This window comes from Elephantulus edwardii, unplaced genomic scaffold, assembly GCF_000299155.1.
Source record: "Elephantulus edwardii isolate Elephantulus edwardi_28Jun2011 unplaced genomic scaffold, EleEdw1.0 scaffold00014, whole genome shotgun sequence".
NCBI classification, from domain to species: Eukaryota; Metazoa; Chordata; class Mammalia; order Macroscelidea; family Macroscelididae; genus Elephantulus; species Elephantulus edwardii.
Genome location: NW_006399764.1, coordinates 8,735,704 through 8,742,023, shown reverse-complemented (window position 1 = coordinate 8,742,023; position 6,320 = coordinate 8,735,704).

The window sequence follows — 6,320 nt, the reverse complement described above, 5'->3', positions numbered from 1 at the left end:
TTCAATGGAAACAGAATACTGTCTAATACATTGCCAGAAGTTCAAGTTGGAAGGCATTCAAAATAGACAGTGGGCTTAACAATGGAGCATCCCAGTGAGCACACATCACTGCAGACTGGGCAGCGTTTCATTATCTGGGACATGGGGTCAACATGAGATGGAGTGGACCCTGTGGCAACTAGTAATTATTTTGATCATAGACAACTTCTTATCTGCTTCCCATTATTGGAAGGTAAGCTCCGTACCAGTAGGTACCATGCTGTACCGTCCACAATGCAGTCATGAACAGCAAGGCAGGGCCAGGTATGGCGTACGGAAGGGTCGACACTGTGGAACAGGGAATAGTCTGATACCCCTTCCTTCATTCTTCCATCTCTAGAAAACGATCCTTGCAGGGATGCTAAAACCTCCAGTTCCATTAAGAGAATGACTATTTCCTCTACCACATTTATGTTGTCCTTGCTCTTTGAATCGGAAATGCAAACGTAGTCCCCTAAAGGCTGTATTTTCCCAATTAGTATTCACACTGGAGATTTCAGGTAAACTATCAAGCCACCGGTCTGGGTAACTCACAGTGTTGTCTCCAGTTTCCAGTATGTGGTTGAGCCTGAAGACTGCTGTATGAAGCTAATTCTCCCTTCAGCCTTCTTCACTCACTCATTGGCTTCTCCTGAACTGGGAAGAGTCCAAGTTAACAGGAGCTGATCAGATGAGGAGAGCAAACTTAACGGGTACAAGCTTTGACAAGAAGTCTTCGCTCAGAAAAGTAGTTCTAGAAGTCGACAGACTAGTAATGTTACCTTTTACTACTGAGAGTAGTACTTAATTAATACTTTTAATACTACTATTTTATTTAGTTGCAACTTTTACTACTACAAGTAGGAAGTTCCTGTGGCCTTGTGGTAAACTGCTGGCTGCAAACCTGAAGACATGTGGTTTGAATCCACCAGCTGCTCCATGGAGGATGGACGAACTCATCCCTTGCGATTTACTGCCTCTGAAAACCCACTGGAGGGTCAGCCATGGGTTGGTTCTGACTCAAGTGGACACAAAAACAACAACTAAAAGTTGGTTTCAACTTCTACCTGATAACTACTTTGGGCAGCTTCCCCTTCACTGTCCCCTTTCAACTCCTCACATGAGCCCATGGGGAGAACTCACTCCCACCCAGCAAAGGGGTCCAAGCACAAGCAGGAGGGTGTTCGTGGAGTGGTGGCCAGTCAGCGGGGAGGCGGATGAGCTTCTGACCACTGTACAGCCTCCCTTCCTGAGCCTCTCTGCTGCTCTACTGGCTGCAACAGGAAAGTCTATCTGCAGTGTAGGTAGGCCGATCTGATCTCAGTGCAAGCTACAACTTAATGGAAGATAAAATAACCTGTCAGCACTAGTTATGCGCTCTTCTCTCCCTACACCTCCGAGTCCCCAAACCAGGCCAGGAACAGTTATCTGAAACGTGCCAGCAAGTCAGGAAATGGGGCAAACGCTCTATCTGAGGGTCCATCACACACCCATAAAGATGCACAGGCTGCGTGCTCTGGGATCGTATTCTTCCCTCCTCAAGTGTGCAGATGTGGGCTCAGGGGGAAAGGTGTTCATTTTCCACTTATCAATTTTCTTTCCAAGAAGAAAATCCCTTATACCTACTGTACCGAGAGGCTCAATCCCTCCACTCCATCAATGTGAACTTCATGCTGCAAGGGACCTGAGCTTTGGAAAAATCAAGGTAAGTTTTATATAAATACACACATTCTCAACTTGCTGTTTACACATACAGAGGGGCTGACACTGGTGATGCCTTCCGAAAACCTCCCTACAAAGATTCTTGCTTGAACAGTGACTTACATCGGGAACTACCGCTTTGGAATTTAATTCCCAACCAGCACCTTTAGGTGTTAAAACCCCAGAAGAGCAAGCCAAGCACAACCGCAGGCACCCTCCCTCCAGCTCCAGCTGGAGCTATATGGCCTGTTTTATTTCTCAGCTTTCTGCTCCAGCATTGGGGTGATCTGTCTGTCATATGACAGTAGGAAAACCAATTATGTGGGTCACGCTCTAAAGTGATTAAGCGCTAGCTGGTGAAGCCAGAGCTGCTTTTGATTCTCCAGAAATACATTTCTTTAGCCCTGAATGTTTACTAGGTAATGCATTCCCGTTCGTATTGCAATTCTTTGTAAACTTCTTTATTTGACTCCAAGTACATATTTGTGAGGTATTGCTAGAAGTCACAGGGGAAGGGGGTCATTAATCAATCGTGCATGTCCTAAAGCTTTATTTCCACAATACATGTTAAGTACTAAAAATGAAGAAATGTCTGTTTGCCTGAAAACCTCCAGCACGGCGTTCTAATAGGCAAGACGGCAGAGGGAAAGCATTCCTCAGCATCTGACGGGTGAAGACTCCCACAGCTGCTGAGATTAGGTTTCTAGCGGGACTCACTCTCTCTCTCAATTGCATTAGTGGGAAATACAATGGCCTCAGCTTGACTCCGACTACACTCGATTCCCTGGATTTACACTTTGGTTTGCTTTAAGGTTGGAGCTGCTGAATATTGATTGTAACAGTGGAAAGGAACGATAATGCCTAGAATATTCCCACCAAACAACTGTGGGAACTCACTTTAGACCCCCGAATATAATATCAGTCTATGCCAGAAGGTAGGCCCACAAAAGCTATTATTGCCGTTCAATGCTGTCAAGTCGTAACCATTTCATAGCTGCCTCCTCAGCAGGCTTGAGCTGGCAGTTCAGGAAAAGAACTACTTATGTCATAAAAATGTGTTCCTATCATTTGAAGGGTTTTGTCAAGGAGCTCAGGTGGCCTAGAGGTAAGAAGGTACACTGCAATTCCTACAGGCACGCGGTTTGAATCTACCAGCTTTTCTGTGGGAGAGGGATGAACAATCTCCTTCCATGTGATTTACAGCCTCTGAAAACCCTCTGGAGGGTCAGTTATGGGTCGGTTCTGACTCGACAGCACACCACAACAACCGCACAGCAGAATGCCCATCGCTCCAGTCACAGACTCGATCCATCTCATCGAAGGTCTTCCTCTCCTTCGCTGCCCCTCCACTCTGCCAAACATGATGTCCCTCTCCAAGGACCAGTCCCTCCTTGCAACATGCCCCAAGTATGTCAGATGAAGCTTCAGAATCCTTGACTCCAAGGAGAATTCCTGCTTCACCTTCTCCAGGACAAACCTGTTTGTTCTCCTAGCAGTCCATAGTATATTCAACACTCTTCTCCAGCACCACAGCTCAAAGGCATCAATTCTCTATCAACCCTATTCACTGTCCAACTCTCTGATGCATAGCACATAATTGCGAAGACTACAGCCCGGATCAGGCGCACCTTACTCTCCAGCCTGACATCATTGCTCTTCAGTACTCTTGAGAGGTCCCTCACAGCTGACTTTCCCAATGCAATTGGTCTCTTGATTTCCTGAATGCTGTTACCAAGAGTGTTGATTGTGGAGCGAATCAAACTAAACCTGTTAATTATCTCAAGTTCTTCACCATCCATACTGATGCTGCCAATTGGCCCAGTGGGGAGAATCTTTGTTTTCTTGATGTTGAGCTTGAATCCATGTAGGAGGCTGTAGTCCTTGACCTTCTGCAGCAAGCGCTTCAGGTCCTCCTCAGTTTAAGCAAGCAGGTTTGTGTCACCTGCATAACGCAGGTTGTTGATAACTCTTCCACCAATCCTGATGCCACATTCCTCTTCATACAGCCCAGCGTCTCGGATGGTCTGTTCTGCATACAGATTGAAAAAGTATGGAGACAGAATACATCCCTGACGGACCTCCTTCTTGATTTTGAACCATGTAGTGTCTCCTTGCTCTGTTCTGACGACTGCCTCTTGGTCCAAGTATAGGTTTCGCATTAGCACAATCAAATGTTCTGGGATTCCCATTCTTCTCAGAGTCAGCCACAGCTTGTTGAGATCCACACAGTCAAAACCCTTTGCATAGTCAATGAAGCACAGAAAGACATTCTTCTGGTATTCTTTGCTTTCTACCAAGATCCATCTAACATTAGTTATAATATCCCTAGTACCATGACCTCTTCTAAATCCAGCCTGTACATATGGCAGTTCTCTGTTGACATATTGTTCCAAACATTTTTGGATAATTTTCAGCAGACTCTTGCTGGAGGTATAGCAAGCTATATACAGCTAACCCAAAGGCCACCCTTCCCTGGTGGTTTAAATCCATTAGCAGTGCCTTGGGGGTGAGGGGGAGACAAGCAATCTCTTCCCACATGAATTACACACCATTAGTCAAAAATTGGCTCCAGTTCAATGCAGAGGAGATGATCATGTATGTATAGGCTGTCCACCATAAAAGAAAAGTCCAGTAAGTTCTTTTGATGTAGAATTTCCTCGAGCTTTTTGATATCCTCACATATACTTTGATCCTCTGAAACTTTTTACCCACAAATTCCATTTCATAAAGTACAGTGTTTTGTAGAACTAACGGTGCATGGAAGAAAGCTGTGGAATTGCTGAATTAAGACCACTTGAAAGTGTCCAAATTATTTTGTTATTCTCATCTTACACAATGTACACACACATCAGTGTTCACAATCTTTTTTAAGTAGATGCTTTACATGACTGTCATTGGTGGGTGGCGTCAAGTCAGCTGATTCACATGGACCCTTTATAAAACAGAATGAGGCCCCGCTCAATCCTATGACAGCCTCACAACCTCTACTGTGCGTAAACCCTTGGCTGTAGGCACAACATCTATGTCTTTAAGGGTCTTCTCTTTTGCTACATGCTAATCCTCTACATACATTTCCAAGTGTGATAACCTTTTCTAAGGACTGATCTCCCCTGATAACATGTCCAAAGGATGAGAGGTAAGTCTCATCATCTTTGTTTTTATGGAGCCACACTTTTTCCACAACAGACTTGTTTTTTTGGCAGTCCATGGTATATTCAATATTCTGAGCCAATACTACAATTCATAGGCATCAACTCTTCTTCAGAGTACACCTTAACATAAATAAAACAAAAATCCTCACGTCCAATGACATGATAGATGCAAAGACTGGTGTTGCCAAGGATCTCAATTTACTTGGATCCAAAATCAACACCCATGGAAGTCAAGAAATCAAGGGGCTGTGTTTTAACTACTCCAAGTAGTTAAACTACCTGTGTGGTAGTTTAAGATAAAAGAGATACAGGACAAAGATGACATTTCAAAATATTCATTGACATGATTGTTCCTATTTCCTCCTTGGCTGATATTTCTGGTGATTCTGGCACGAGTCTTCCCTTCAAAGCACACGGCAACTCGAAGCAAGCATGAATGAGCAAGGCGAGGGGAGATGCCCGGGAGTGTGACTGCCACAGCTGTTAGCAGTGCATTGGGTGAGTCTTCCCCTGTCACTATCTATATTCAGAAATAATGACAAAGAAACGCAGTCCCTCCAGGCAAACCGAGATGGAGGTGCAAATTAGAATCACACCTTCATTCTCATTTTGGTATCACTTCTTGTCTGGATAAACAACACTTACTCTCACTTTCCTGCCCATGGCAAGTAGCCACTGTTAACACTTGCATTAGGGATCAGTCACAACAAATTACAGCTAAGCTTCACACGACACTGCAGGAGGCAGCAGGGACCCGCGAGAGCGCCCCGAGTTAAGCTAGGCCGCCTTACCAATTTCCACGTAACTAGCATTGGGGCTGAAAAGGCCTCTGCGCCTCAGCCACACAGCGTGGTTAACATTCTAATACTCTAAGTGGTATCTTAATATTTCTGAGCATGGAAGTTTATTATTCTCGGTGGAAAGCAGCAGTGGGTAGCTGCTTACAAAAAGGGTGATTTTAATCACCAATCATTCTCAAGAACACAAGAGATCAGTGGTACTCGACTGTGAAAGCTTTGACATAATGGGAAACCAGTGGTGTGGATTTAAAAAAAGAAATGCAAAACCCCACCATGAATAGATTCCCTTGCACAATGACTGTGTTAAAAGGTAAACTCTCAGGACGTGGGCAATACTGATATAAGCCATGCCAAAAAAAAAGTCTTATGGGAAAATGAAGTGAAAACAAGAAACACACACATCCTTGGATTTGTTCCAGCTGATGGGTGGGTTTTGTCAGTCGAAGGAAATTATCCATGAAGCAAGCAAAAGATCTCCCCAAAGACAGTTAAGAACAAAGGACCAAAATGGAAGTCAGAAGAGACACTGAATATTGCAACAGAATGCCAACAAGCCACAACAAAGGGAAGAAATGACCAAGTTAACGAGGTAAAGGGCAGACCACGAAGACAAAGTATTATGACAAAATGTGCAAAGAGTTGCACTTGG